Source organism: Panthera leo, chromosome D4, assembly GCF_018350215.1.
Source record: "Panthera leo isolate Ple1 chromosome D4, P.leo_Ple1_pat1.1, whole genome shotgun sequence".
Lineage (NCBI taxonomy): Eukaryota > Metazoa > Chordata > Mammalia > Carnivora > Felidae > Panthera > Panthera leo.
This window is the reverse complement of record NC_056691.1, coordinates 21,245,101-21,260,805: the sequence shown is the minus strand read 5'-3', so window position 1 is coordinate 21,260,805 and position 15,705 is coordinate 21,245,101. Positions and strand designations below refer to the sequence as shown.

At 46.3% G+C, this 15,705-nt stretch overlaps 1 long non-coding RNA gene across 1 annotated transcript; it reads left to right on the top strand.

Annotated features, from left to right (window-relative positions):
* Positions 1–6,071: 6,071 nt before the first annotated feature.
* LOC122205021 lies at positions 6,072–12,350 on the top strand. The gene is made up of 2 exons (XR_006195875.1): positions 6,072–7,317; positions 11,960–12,350. It is a non-coding gene; the product is annotated as an uncharacterized LOC122205021 (long non-coding RNA).
* Positions 12,351–15,705: the final 3,355 nt, after the last annotated feature.

Here is a 15,705-nt window from a genome sequence, read left to right as displayed (position 1 = left end):
TGAAGATGATTAGTCCTGACTGGCGTTAGAGAACAGCAGAACGGGGATAGAAGAAGAGGATGGGAAGCTTTGTAAAAGTTAAGCACCTCTTTGTGTTTAACAGACCACCAGCTGCTTTGGTGGAAAACAATTTCAGAACAAAGCCGTTTGGTGTCTTGAGTTCAAAAGGAAGAAGAGTCCTAAACAGCATGCCAATAAAAGATAAAAAACAGAGGTGCCCGGGTCGCTCAGTCAGTTAAGCGTCTGACTCTTGATTTCAGCTCAGGTCATGATCTTACAGTTCGTGGGTTCAAGCCCCATATCAGGCTCTGTGCTGACAGCATGGAGTCTGCTTGAGATTCGCTCTCTCCCCCTCTCTCTGTCCCTCCTGCACATGCTCTCTTTCTCTCTCTCAAAATAAGTAAATAAACTCAAAAAAGAGAAAGAAAAAACACAAAGTCTAGAAGCAAATAGTCTAGGAAAAGATGTTGGCTGTTTGTTTTGATTTTGATGGACCTTTTTTTTTTTTTTAAAGATGAACTGTTTTGCATTTCTTTAACTTCATGTTGATTTTTAAGCTCCTCAATGGATAGAAAGTAAAAACTACGTGACAATTTAAAATTTGCTTTTCCACGTCTTTCCAAACCAAATAATTTTGCAAATTACATTAGGGTTAGAATTCTGGAAGCCAAGAATGTCTTTATACATAACCCAAAATAAGGCACAGTCTCTCTGCCCAATATAAATATCACCAAAGATGTCTGCTTTCAACTGCATGAATGGTTTTATGCTATTTTTCCTAGTTATTCCTCTGGAAAGTCCCTATGAACATTACCAAATAACTCCAGTCCAAGAAAGAAGTCAATCAAGATAATCTAAAGTCCAGAAACCTGGCCCACAGGGATCTGGTACAATCCACAACGTGCGAGAGCCAAGTAGACCAGAGTAAAAGACGACACTTCCTAGTTCTTTCCCTCCTGGCATCTGCCTCAAACAGGTTTTCTGCCATTAATAGCTGTCATCACAGGGGACTTCCCAACTGCATCCTACCCAGTGCAATATGTGTCAAAAAGGGAAAATTATTTTCTCATCAATCATGCTACCTTAATACCAAGGATAAACAGATACTCTTTCCAAGTTAAGAGGTAGGAAAAAGTCTGCTGGCTCAAGCTGTTAACCAGTTTCTCAGTTTTTCCTAAACATTCGTCGTCTTCAGAACACATATTTTATGTTAATGTAAATTTATACAATAATATTTGAATTTCTGCGATGATCATTGCCAGTTGAAAATAAAATTCACAAGCATAAAACCACTAAAAATGTTAAGCTATAACTGTATCCCCGGCTCTCAGAAGAATGCCTGGCACACAGAAGGCACTCAATAAATGCTTGTGGAGTTAATGACAATCCACAAGAAATAGTAGTTAAGCCCAGAGAGAGGACAAGATCACTCTTGGAGCGTGGGGAGGGAGAAAGGGAAAATATGGGAAGAAAAAGGAATAAACAGGAAGGAAAAGAGGGCCTAGGGAGTAACCATGGAAACCAGCAATAAGTAAGGGATGGACAGAGCAAAAAATGGCAATAAAAAAACTGAGCCTGAGAAACCAGAGAGATAGAGAAAAGCCTCAAAACATAAGATTGTGGAGGGATAAACATTAACTTCATTTAGGACGGGGCACAACATTGCCCTTGTCCACCAGTCTTTTTCTTTCTGTACAGTCTTTTTTTGTCTTTTTTTTTTTTTAATGCTTATTTATTTTGATAGAGAGAGAGAGAGAATGGGGGAGGGGCAGAGAGAGACAGAGAATCCCAAGCAAGCTCAGCACTGTCCGCATAGAGCCTGACTCAGGGCTCCAACTCACGAACTGTGAGATCATGACCTGAGCGGAAATCAAGAGTCAGACACTTAACCAACTGAGCCGCCCAGGGGCCCCTGTGCAGTCTTCTTAATAAATAAACAGATCTATTTTCAACTTCAACTTTTATTTCTGACCCTGTGTATCAACAAATTTAACATATCCATAATGTGACTCTAATAGAAAAGAAAGAAAAAGAAAGAAAGAAAGAAAGAAAGAAAGAGTAAAATAGAACTAATGTAGAAACATTTTCTCTCATATTAAGAGAGATATATGATAGATGGATAGATGATTAGATAGATGATAGATAGATAGACAGATAATAGAGATCATGAGAGAGCAGAGATACATCAGTGGTTCATCCTTGGAGTATTGATGTTATTTTTTATGGAAAGTAGCCCGAATAAAGTAAAAGCGTCCCAGCAAACAATGCTGTCTACCTTTTTGCAACCAGTCCTGGAAATCACAGCATCCCTTTTAAATACTCTATTGTTTAAGGCACTCACAAGTTCACCCAAATTCCAGGGAAGAATTAGACTCAACCTCTCGATAGTGGAACAGAAGGTTCCTGTTAAGGAGCATGGGGAACAAAGGACATCGCTGTGGCCATCTCTGGAAAATACCATCTGCCACAATGACTGTCTGAAGCTTCAGGTGGGGGCAAAGGCTGGAGTCATCATTACCTCTAGAGGCTTTACCCCTCCTGCCTTTCACTGGGAGCGCCCCTTACACCCAGACCTTGAATTCCTCAATTGCCACAGACTTTCTTGCTCAGCTAGAGTGGCTGCGTTCAATACCATCAGTTCAATTCCTCAATCACTCAGTTTCCTGACCACGGGGGAAACAAACACAGCAAAACCACTTACTCTTCTTTTTTTTTTTTAAACATTTATTTATTATTGAGAGACAGAGCATGAGAAGGGGAGGGGCAGAGAGAGGAGGAGACACAGAATTGGAAGCAGGCTCCAGGCTCTGAGCTGTCAGCGCAGAGCCCGGCGCAGGGCTGGAACTCACAGCCTGAGTGATCATGACCTGAGCCCAAGTCAGACGGTTAAGCTTAACCGACTGAGCCACCCAGGTGCCCCAAACACTTCCTCCTCTACGTTCAGGCCTGGTGGAAGAGAAAAACTACCATGGACCGAAACTCCTTCTTGTCATGACGGGAGCTTACGCTCTTCCCCGCTCCCAATCCCGACAGAATTAGGCCCCCCTTCCCTTGCACCCTCATTCTGCAGCTCCTATCCTGGTCCTTACCAAACCGTACCGCAAAGCACGCTTTGATTTGTCTCCCAGTGAACTTCCCAACGAGCCCTGGAAAACAGGGGTGATGTCTCATTCATCTTTGTGTATCCAGGCCTCACCCTAACTAACCACTTCTGTCTTAGAAGTCATAACGCTGTAACGTAAAAAGTCGGGACTTAGCGGCAGAAAACCTGGATTCCTATCCTACTTCTCCAATATACCTGGATGACACTGGCAAATTCACCCAACCTCTCTGAGCTTCAGTTTTCTCATCATGGACAGGGGGATATGGCTACCTCACTGCCTATATCACACAAGGGTTATTTTGAGAATCAACTAGATGATACGCTATAAAATTACAAGGCATTATTTTCCAATATTAGTTTCTAAATGAATATAGATCTTTACCCTTTATTGTCAAAGCTTACAAAATGTCAGTACTTTGCACTACATAGTCTCTGACACGCTGTTGACTTTAAGTGTTTGGGGTCATAAGTCCAAGCTACGCAAAAACTCTTAGAAATGAATTTTAATGAACTGATCAGGAGGGTAATACAGATATATAAAGTGGTTTCTCCACAGAGTATTTCCATTTAAAGCAGGAAAAAGAAAAATAGATAAAGTATTTCTATCTATAAATAGATAAAGGATTTCTAAGGCGCACAGACAAAATGGAAAAGGTACAGTGAACCACTATGAACACACTGAAGAAATATGCAGCTTCTTCCCAAGAATTTGCTTGGCATTTTACATTTAGAGATAGTCTTTTGTTTTTTTAAAACGTTTATTTACTTTTGAGAGAGAGAGAGAGACAGAGCACTAGCAGGGGAAGGGAGAGAGGGAGGGAGACACAGAATCCGAAGCAGGCTCCAGGCTCTGAGCTGTCAGCGCAGAGCTCGATGCGGGGCTCGAACTCACAGACCGCGAGATCATGACCTGAGCCGAAGCCGGATGCTCAACCGACTGAGCCACCCAGGCACCCCCAGAAATAGTCTTCTTAAGGGGCGCCTGGGTGGCTCAGTCGGTTGAGCGTCCGGCTTCGGCTCAGGTCCTGATCTCACGATTCATGAGTTAGACACCGCGTCGGGCTCTGTGCTGACAGTTCAGAGCCTGGAGCCTGCTTCGGATTCTGTGTCTCCCTCTCTCTCTCCCCTCCTCCGCTGGTGCTCTGTCTCTCTGTCTCTCAAAACTAGATATTAAAAAAAAAAAAAAACTTGTTTTTGAAGAAAAGAAATAGTCTTCTTAAAAGTACTTGCCAAGAAAACACATCATCGGCCGTCACTCGTGTACTACAGTTTTTCAGAGAAATAAAATAATTTGTCTGCAAGTCAATGAACATTTGCTACTCCAAAAGCAATAAAATTAAATCATGCTAATAGCTACTCCCTCTTCTTCCAGTCCTCACATCGTACTGTTTTAACGAAACAAATACTTAAATATCAGAAAAATTCTGACTATTCCACACTAACACCAAACCGGCACACTATCTCTCTGGGGGAATGTGCAAGGCAAAAATGTAAGCAAATATATGAAAAGCCAAACACAACTTTTGTAATCATTATCTCTAATGCAGAGAGATAGTGGCCATAAAATTAATGAAATACAGCTGAGAAAAAGAGAGTTTAAGAATTACGTGCAATTAGTTTTCGCGGAGGGAGGTTTCCAGCCAATCTTAATTCCATCAAAGGGTATGATCCCGCTAACACTGGCGTGGAGAAAACCTGAGGAACTGGATTTCTGTCTCTAAGATTGATAAAGACTAGGAGTCCACAGTCCTCACAGGGACCTAAGGAATGTAGAATATCACCAGGTGATTCGGGTGGTTAAGCAGGCTTGGAAACCATGACCTGAGTTACAATCTCGTTGCCAGCTTCTTCCTGCCACCCCTTGGCTCTGTCTTCCAAAGTCTGTAGCCCCCATTTGGCTCTGTGCCTCTTTCTTCCCTCTCACTTGTCATTCTTACTCACCAGTGATCCTGGCACCATAATACCCTGATATTGTCAGAGTTCACAGTTACCGTTTTTGACTCTTTGGGACCAAAAGGGCCAAAAGTGATGAAATTCATCACGGTGCCAAAGCAGGACTTTGAATCATCTGTTTGCAAAGCTTTTGCGAGGGCAGGAGTCACTTTAGCAAGGGAGTATGGCCACTTACAAAGTCAATGTCAACTGTAAGCAATGCAGGTGAAGGGACCATGAGGGAGACCACTATAAATATGACTGTCCTTGGCCAGAAAGACAAAGGTTATAGAAAAGCCCAGGGGGTAGGTTGATTGCATTTCTAGCCATCCCTAGGTCCTTGCCCTTTGCCAGGTAACTGCAAGGCTTTCTGCTGTGGGCAGGGCGATCTGCCCTGCCCCTCCCCTTTGGGCTCAGCCACAGGACTTATCTGGGCCAGTAGAATGAAATATAGGGTTGCCAGATTTGGCAAATAAGAAACACAGGACGTCCAAGTTGAAAATAAGAGTGCCAGGAGCACCTGGGTGGCTCAGTCGGTTAAGCATCCGATGGGCTCAGATCATGATCTCACGATTCATCAGTTTGAGTCCCACATCAGGCTGTATGCTGACAATGCAGAGCCTGCTTGGGATTTCATGTCTCTTCCTCTCTCTTTCTGCCTCTGTCTCTGTCTCTCTCTCTCCCTCTCTCTGTCTCAAAAATAACTAAACTTAGAAAAGAAAAGAAAAGAAAAGAAAAGAAAAGAAAAGAAAAGTGTGCCAATTCCAAGAACTCGGCCTCAAGAGTTCCTGCAGATTTCCACCCACTTTTACACCTGTATCTGCCCGAGCTAGCCTGCTATAGGAGAAGATTTATGTGAAACAGAGCCAGATCTCCTGTCAATCCCAGCCGAGGTGGGCCTAGATTGGCCAGCATTCACTCAACCTCCATTCAAGAGTGAGCCCAGCCAGATCAGCAGAACCATCTGGCCAATCCCCAGGGGAACTCTCTGACATATACATAAACAACAGACATTGCCTCATAGAGGCCCCTGAGCTTGTGGTTGTTTGTAATGTAGCATGATGATGTTAACAGACAGCACGGTAGCCCACAAAGTGAAGTATGCCACAGTGGGATTTGTGACCTGGCTGACTGGGGGTTGTGATTCGTTACCGGGGTGACCAGTGAGTTCCCTCTAAATGCCAAGGAATATGCACCTCTCCCTTCCCACCTCACCCTGTACATTGAAACACCGGGGCCAAAAAAGATAAAAATTAATTTCTCTTCCTCCCCTCAATGAGCTGAAACCCCCTACCCGCCCATTACCCAACCTGTTAGAAGTGCTGGCATTGTCTAGGACAATATAAATATAAATAAAAAGGACTGGTCCCAACAGGCTTATTCTTCTGTGGCTCTGAGGCTGCCAGGCCCAAATCGTGTACCTCATGTCCCTGGGCAGGGGCAGAAAAGAGGCACATATCTAGTTGATCAGAGCTACTTGGGATAATACGCACGACAGCGTGTTAGCATTGAATTCTTCCAGCCTCTGCTTCTACAGGGTGATACAACGGATGTAATATGTCAAAGTGGAAGCAAGGTAAGACCTTCAGCTTCACATACAACCATTTGGAAAGGCCTCGAAAACTTGTCCCATGAATCTTGAAGCTTTCAGTCAGATCAAAAGTATAAAAGGAGACCAAGGAGATTAGCAAGGTTTTTCCTTCCCTTTCCATTTTTCTTTTCCTTTTCGCAAGAAGTGCTACCGTCGTGTGAACGCCCATCCTCTTTATCTGGGAGAATGGCAGGGGTACCATCTTCCACCCTGAAGGGTGTAGAGCGAGAGGCTGCTAGAGAGTTTCAGGGACCCCTCAGAAAATTTGGAAATGGCAACGGCTATACACGAAGGACCAGTTTCCAACTCATGACTAAGAATGCCAGGATGAAGTGTCACCTAAGGCCTGCCTTCTGCAGGGGCAATGTGTCCAAAGAGCAAGGAGCTGCCTCACTCTTCTGGTGCTAACGCTGGGAGAGTGCTCTGTGATGGGGTCAGCCCGCATCCTCAGGGCTGGCGGGGCAGAGGATCCGGCGAGGCGGTGTGAGCCATGCCAGAGAGAGACCCAGCCCATCTGGCTGCCTACGGTAAGAATATCCCAGCAGAGGAGTTCACTGGACAGCCAGCAGCTAAGGGGAGATTCCACATGGCCCACTGGAACAGAGGTGAATCCACACGGGGAACGGAAGCTATGGGAGAAGAGCTCAGCGGAGTACTTCAAAGAGCCCAAAGACGTAGCCACGGAGGAAAGGTCTGTGTTAATCATCGGCAACCTAATTAGGGACGGTAGCTTCAGGCCCAGGGATAACTAAGCTCCCCTCCCTCCCTCTCCTCTCTTTGATGTTCACAAAAGTATACATGGAGGAAGAGGTGAGCAAGGAGGGCAAGGTGAGCAAGGGAGGTGAGCAGGGAGGGGGTGAGAAGGAAGGGAGATGAAGAGGGAGGAGATAAGACTAGAGGAGAGCAGGGAGGGGAGCAGAGAGAGGGTCAGGAGGTAGGGGAGGAGGCAAGGAGTAAGTGGGGAGGAGGGGTGAGGAGGGAAAAGAATGAGGAGAGAGGAAGGAGGAGGGAGGGGTGAATGGGGGGTGAGGAGGGACAGGAGTGAGCAGGGAGGGGAGTGACCAGGGGGGTGAGGAAGGAGGGGTGAGGAGGGAGGGGAGTGACAAAGGGATAAACAGGGAGGGGGGAAGGAGGGAGAGAGTGAGGAGGGAGGAGAACGAGAAGGGAGGGAGGTGAGCAGGGGGGTGAGCAGGGAGGGGGTGAGTAAGGAGGGAATGGGAAGGGAGGGAGGTGAGCAGAGAGTGAGTAGGGAGGGGATGAAGGAAGGGGGGAGGGAAGAGAGGGAGGAAGGAGGTCTGGGAGGTGATCAGAGAGGTGAGTGAGCAGGAGGTTGAACAGGGAGGAGGTAAGGAGGGGAATGGGAAGGGAGGGGAGTGAGCAGGGGGTGAGTAGGGAGAGGAGGAAGGATGCGGGAGGGAGGGCTGGGAGGTGAGCAGAGAGATGAGTGGACAGAGGTTGAACAGGGAAGGGGTGAGGAGGGAGGGGAGTGAGGAACGAGGGGTGTGAGAGGTAGGGAAGTGAGCAGGGATGAGTAGAAAAGGGAGGGAGGAAGAAAGGGAAGGAGGAGGGAGGGAGTGAAGAGGGAGGAGAGGAAAGAGGGAGGGAGGTAAGCAGGGAGGGGAGTGAGTAGGGGCTTGAGCAAGGAGAGGGTGAGGAGGGAGGGGAGTGAGCAGGGGGTGAGGAGGGAGGAGAGGGGGGAGGGAGTGAACAGGGAGGGGTGGAGACAAGAGGACCACGCCTGAAGCAGGTCAGAACTGAAGGAAGTCAGACAATTGGATGCCTTCACGTTCAAAGTTTTGATTAACATCTGCGCCATGACATTCTAATTACTGAATGGAGACTGTGTTTGCAACCTAAAGTGACCTTGGAGTATCTTTTATATAAGATTGGAGGCAAAAGCAGTAAGATGTGCCAGAGTTCACATCCCCGGGCAGGAGACAATCCCACTGAATCAAGCTTAAAGGTTTGTTGGGGGAAAGACTGTCATGCTGTGTTTTGTTTATGTCACAAGCAGTCTTGTTACGCTCACCAGTTACATATGGTTGAAGCTGTGTTTTCTACTCTTGATGATTTACACGTGCTCTTTCCAGTGTCTTGCCCGCGCTCAGGAGTAAGTGAAATTCCTTTGTTTCCAGTCATTGGATCCGGGCTGCGATCAGAAAGAGCCTGTAGAAGATGAGAATTGTTGGGATCTAAACGGCACCCAGTGGACTGTAAGGACGAGGGGACATCTCACACCTCCGCCCACGTCTTTACTGACCACGTGGACTGAATGAGTCGTATCCGCTCTGGCCACCTACTTCCAAAGACCTCTCTTCTTCTGTGTCTTCCACAACCCACGTGGCCCAGCTGGGTCCCCAGCAGCTGAAGAAAAACCCTTTCACCCAAGCCCTTATTTTTCATCTCCATGTGTTTTTATAAGATTTACGCACTACAAGAATTCCATTGAATAGGCAAAAGCCAGGCTTTCTTGAGAAGGCAGAGATGAAAATTAGTATCCAGATCTAGAGACTGCCATTTAACTAGGGCCCCTTCCATATATAGAACATCCCATAGATCTTAAAACAAATGGCCAGAAATAATGAGAATACTAAGATAGAAAGAGAAGAATCACTTATTTTTGAACTATTGAGTCTTACCCTTAACATATACCAACTGATCATAGGTTAGTATTCTAAAACAGCAATGAGGGATGCCTGGGTGGCTCAGTCAATTAAGTGTCAGACTTCAGCTCAAGTCATGATCTCATGTCCATGAGTTCAAGCCCCCCGTTGAGCTCTGTGCTGACAGCTCAGAGCCTGAAGCCGGCTTCAGGTTCTGTGCCTCTCTCTCTCTCTCTCACTCTTACTCCCCACCCTCGCTTGTGTTCTCTCTCAAAAATAAATCAATAAACTTAAAATAATTAAAGAAAACTTTTCCCCTGGAAATTGCCACCTTCAAGTCAATAACCACAAACCAAAAACAATTTCTAGCAAAGAGGACACAAAGAAAGCTACACCTCCCTTTGCCTCAGTTTCTCTGTTTGTGCAGCGGGGATAAAAGTGGTGCCTGCCTCTGGAGGTGCTGTGAGGAATTAATGAGCTCAGACCAGCAGAGCGCTAAAAAATACTGTGTGGCACACAATAGGCACTCGGTAAACGTGCACACAGGACGGCTGGATAAGAGGCCAGCCAGCCATCTCTCTGCGGCAGCCTCTGATTCAGAATTGACACCCAGAACGCTGCAGAATGGCCCGCCTGCGCGGCATGGGGGACGCTGCGTGGGACCCAATTCCCACCTCTCTGCTCCTAACCCAAAGCACACACCAAGAGAAACGGGAGGGCTTTCTAAAGAAGGAATTCCTCTGCAGTAACGCGTCAGCTCCCCTTTGCACCCACAGCCACCTCTCGGAGCCGTTGCAGTCGCGGTCACAGGTGTGGTCATGTGGCTTTGTAAATGACCACAGGTCGCACCGGTCTTCTCCTTGGCTTAACAGGCGCCTTAGGTGCGCCCACGCTCCCTTGCCTGGGATCACAGTGGAGGAGTTTGGAGAAGCTGTATGTGGATCCCCTTGTGCACCTGCTGTGCTCACTCCTGAACAGAATGAGATCAGGGGGATTTAACTTTACCCTTTCTGCTTCAAGGGAACACATATCCAGAAGGCTGCTCTGTAAAGGAAAACCCATGGGGTGCCGGGGTGGCTCAGTCAGTTAAGCGTCCCACTTCAGCTCAGGCCATGATCTCACCGCTCGTGAGTTCGAGCCCCACATCGGGCTCTGTGCTGACAGCTCAGAGCCTGGAGCCTGCTTTGGATTCTGTGTGTGTGTCTCTCTCTGCCTCTCTCTCTCTCTCTCTCTTTCTCAAAAATAAATAAACAAACATTAAAAAAAAAAAAAAAAAAAGGAAAGAAACCCAATATTCTGAATGCCTTCCTGGGCATTTGATACTTTTCACTTTCTCTTCCCTGGTTTCCTAGAAACTTCTGTACCAGATCTGGAGATGAAAATGTGTCCTGAGGAAGAAAGAAGAGGGCTCACCTGTGGGGCCTCCACCAGGCACCCAGCGCTGCTGAATTGTTTTCTATCAAGTAATTCAATTAAACTGCACAACACATTATTAGAAATTCTCTAGATCTTCATGTCAGCTTCAGTTTCTACTTTCTTTTTTTTTTTAAGTTTATTTATTTATTTTGAGAGAGAGACAGAGCAAGCAGGGGAGGGGCAAAGATAGAGGGAGAGAGAGAGAGAGAGAGAGAGAGAGAGAGAATCCCAAGCAGGCTCCACGCTGTCACCACGAAGCCGGAATCGGTGCCCAATCTCACGAACCGTGAGATCATGACCTGAGCTGAAATCAAGAGTCAGACGCTTACCCGACTGAGTCACCGAGGTTCCCCTATTTCTGCTTTTTTAAAGGAGTCTGGTTTTTAGCTCTTAAGCAGAATACATGCGATAAATCTTTAAAAAAAATATATATATATATGGAGACTAGGTCTGAGGGGAAATCTCTGGGGAAGGAGTTTCTGTTGGCCCCTGGTGACTGAGCAGGAGCACGTGGATGTCCATGTTACAGATGAAGAAACTGAGTCTCAGTGAGGTTAAATGACAACTAAAGGTCACGCAGACACTAAGGCCTCAGGCCGGGAGGATTAGAACTGCTATGACTTCAAGTTCAGAGCTCTCTCCTTTCCACTCCACTGTTCTCCACTCTCAACCAGCGTCTACGGTGCGGGCAGGAAGTAAACAAAAGGCAGAACGGAAAGTGGCTACCAGAGCTCGTGTCCAGGGGTCCGCCAGGCAGAAGAATGCAGGCCGGAAGCACCTGGCCTGTGGTTAGGTGGTCACTCCTGAAGCAGAGAGAGGGACTGTTTGAATTTTTCTCGGGTCTGCTTTGTGCAGCGTAAAGATAGACGGAGACAGGAGGTGAGCCAGCAACTCAATGGCAAGACAAAACAGCAAAGTGACGCTTCAGCAGTGAATCTGAATGGGGGTTCTCCGCGTCTTTCCTCCAGGCGGAGTGCACTATAATTCAGCCAGCACCACGGGGAAGCCAGAAACCGGGCGAGCCAAAACCCCGAGGAGGACGTCCGCTGGAGTCTTGGAGAAGTCTCCAGAAGGTCCGGCCAGGATAAAGCTGAACGTGTAAACCCCCGAGTGAGGCAGCCTCGGATGAGGCCTGGAAACAGGAGGGCCGCCTGCTGCCCAGAGGCAGAGTGAGGTGAACCGGCCTTACGGCAGATATTCTAGGCAGAAAAGAGCTTATAGGTGTAAGAGTTGTGGGTATAGTCCTACCTCGTCTGTATCTACATATGGTTTTCCCTCTGCTAATTGAATTTCCTTCTGTAAACTTGCATTTAGAGTGCTGATACGTTTTCCCACCCCTGCTTATCTGTAGAAGATACTCCCTGGGAACGGGAGAGAAGATAATAAACCAGAGAGCGGTTCTGAACGGTTCACTTCTCCCGGCCTAATCCGGTGGAGCTGGTACTCAACGCTCTTTGCGAACTTTGATTTTCTTGCTTGGTGTGCGGCCTTGGACAGCTGCCAGGGCCTTCCCTCCCCCACGAAGAGGCAGCTGGAGCTGCAAATGGGAGCTGTGGCTCCAAAGCTGATGAGGGACATAATTGCTCACAACAAGTGGACTTCTCCAGGATTCATGAGTTTAAAAAAGATGCAGCCTTCACATCCAGAAAAGCGTGCTTCCTGGAGAAAAGTGAGATAATAGATCATTAAAGCAGGTTTTTGTTTCTTTTGTTGTTGTTATTGTTAAGTTTATTCCTTTATTTTGAAAGATAAAGAGGGAGGAGGAAGAGGAGGAGGAAGAGGAGGAGGAGGGAGAGGAGGGAACGAGTGGGGGAGGGGCAGAGGGAGAGAGAGAATCTTAAGCAGACTCCATGCTCAGAGCCAGACTCAGGGCTCAATCTCACAGCCCTGGGATCATGACCTGAGCAGAAATCAAGAGTTAGATGCTCAGCTGACTAAGCCACCCAGGCACCCTTAAAGCAGTTATATATATATATATATATATATATATATATATATATATATATATTTTTTTTTTTTTTTTTTTTTTTTTTTTTCCTTTTCTAAAAACTCATAATGAGAGACAGCCCAGATGAAAATCTTGGTTTCCCCTTCCAGGCACTTTTTCTATTTATCTCCCTGTGTTATTGGAAGTTCAAGCTGTTGTGTATGAAGGCTGGAGGTCTTGCCTTAAAGGATCATAATTAAGTGAGTTCCACCCTTCTGTGGTATCATAGCTACAGCGTGAGAAGGGAAATTGCCTAGAGTTGAGACTTGTTAAATGACATTAAAAATATACACAGTATAAACTATCAAGTACAGACAGTATAAACTCTAAAAGGTAGTGGAGGGCGGGGAAAGTGCCCAAACTGTGATAAAACATAACGGGAAGAAATGTGAAGTCTTGTCTTGTATAGACTGGACCACCATCTTAATTCCTTCACTGTTAGGTAATATCTCCTTACTGTTCCTTCCTGGTTTTCTTTCTTGCTGTTACTGCCAGAGCAGTAACATTGGAAAAACAATATCACATGGATGAATTTCCAACTCTTTTATTTGGACCCAACATGGCTGTTTGGGCTGGGTATCTCATTTTGCGTAACAGATGGATTATGTGAACATTCGAGGTAATTTGGACACAATATTATAAATGTGTAAGGAGGGGAGCCTGGGTGGCTCAGTCAGTTAAGCGCCTGACTTCGGCTCAGGTCATGATCTCACGGCTCGTGAGTTCGAGCCCCGCATCGGGCTCTGTGCTGACCGCTCAGAGCCCGGAGCCTGCTTCGGATTCTGTGTCTCCCTCTCTCTCTGCCCCTCCCCAGGTTACACTCTGTCTCTCTCTCAAAAATAAATGAAGATTAAAAAAAAAAAATGTGTCAGGCAATGTCACTGTTTAAAAGTATTTAGATACTCAGCAAATTATTAGGTGGACCCACCTCTGCTTATTTTATAAAGGAATCAATCTTTTTGTACAGGCATTATCACTTCAAATATATCTGAATTTTCACATACCGAGATTTCCTACAGCAAGGCAGGACTGTGTTTTATCATCTCGTTACTTCTGATTGGCCTGATATTGTTTAAGAGTCTTGTACAATTTGTATTGCTAGTATATATAAGATGTTAAGTATACGGGGCCTGACCCTGTAAGTGAGAAGAGAATAAATTGGAAGCCACTGGGGTACAATTTGGTATATTAACTCACCCCTGATCTAAATTTTAGCATAATAGAATGAAGTCACAGCTGGGTGGAGAGAATAGTCCCCCGCCAGTCAGGGTAGCGGCTCGTGAGAGAGGGACCGCTCACTCCCCGGGGGGTAATAATATGGGCAGAGGGTAAAAGTTTCTGCAGCTTACACGTGGCCACACTCAGGCACTCCAGCCCGATTGCATCCCTTAGGATATAGGTCTACTTATAGATAACAAAGATCCAAAATAATGCACATTTTAAGAAGGTAATTTATTTCTCACACCTAAATGGGTGATTCATGCCTGCCTGGTAGCTCTGGGGGCGCCCGGGTGGCTCAGTTGGTTAAGCATCCAACTTCGGCTTAGCTCACGATCTCACAGCTCGGGGGTTCGAGCCCCGCGTCGGGCTCTGGGCTGACAGCTCAGAGCCTGGAGCCTGCTTCGGATTCCTTGTCTCCCTCTCTCTCTCTCCTCTTCCCCTGCTCACAATGGCGCCATTACCCCAGCCTTGCACGGCCCATTAAGATTTTTACAGGAGACGGAAATAAATTTTCTAGCTTTCCAGCCTCTGTCACTGGAGTCTCTGTTAAATGCTGATGCCACTACAACCCACCTAATACCCGCATCTTACGGGAGCTTTCCTGGGGGCTGGGGCAAGGTCAGTATTTTAATTACTAAGGTTCAGCGATTAGCCCCGAAGCCTCACCACTGGCCCTTAGCATGTGCACATTCAATAGCTATTTATCTAGCCTCCCATCTTCCCAACGGGGCTCCAGGCCCTTAGGGCGATGCGAAATGAATGTGCTCTGCTCTTTCCCTCAAGGAACGTATCAAATTGAGGAAGGAATGAAGGGAGCAAATGTTATTGAATGCTACGAACATGCCAGGCAGGCTGTAGTTATTTTCCCGTGTGGTAGATCACCTCACTTGCCCCCAACAAAATTTCTGTGGAGTTTCGCATCGTAGATGTGGGTGCTGAAGCTGAGGGTTGTGGAATGTTGCCCAGAGCTGCGCTTAGAACAAGCAACGGGATGGAGATCTGGGTTTTGGCTCCTGACTCATGAGTCAAGCAGTCACCAGGCTGCTTCGGGGACATGCATATGTGGACCAAGAATGCAAGGCTCTGTGTGACAAGGGCCAAGCACTTCAGGTGCTTGACCTGGCGTGTCCCTAACTCTTCTTGGGAGGCCGCCCGCCATTACAGTTTTCTCAAGGTTTCTATGGGACCATGAATAAGCAAGGAAGAGTAAGCCCCTTAAACATGATGGTGTTTACACCTGCATCATGGGCACGAGAGTGTCACCTTGCGGGTCTTATAACAATAACTACAATCCTCATTTTCTTTTCTTATTGGAAAAAAATATATATATTCGATGGACAACTTCCCTTCTGACCATCATCTTGCCTGCTTATCTACTCTGGACTCCAGCCTTTTTCACTCTGGGCATTTCCCTCTCCACCTTCCACAAACATAAAGTAGCATTTGGAACCTGTATCCTCCTTCATTCAATGGGCTTATTATGCCTAACTGACCCTAAAGCATATAAAGTAGCCTGTCCAGAAATTTACAGAATTCTTATATCATCTCTTAAATCATGTCACACCTTCTGCTAAAAAATACCCAGCTCTTAAATCATTTGCAGAGGTAAGCCAAGGTTCAAAATCCCAGACAACCATAAAGTCTGAATGGAAAGAAAAATTTAAAATCAGTTGAAGCATTTATATGTGCTCGAATTATAATTTTAACTCTGAATGATCACCTACACATGAGCAGGCCTGGCTTGCCTACCCATTTTGAGAGTAGTAAAAAAAAAAGATGGCAAGCCTCTCTTATATACCAGGAGAACTCATTCCAGAGAAGTATCTGAATTCAGCCCAGCAGAGGTCTTTGC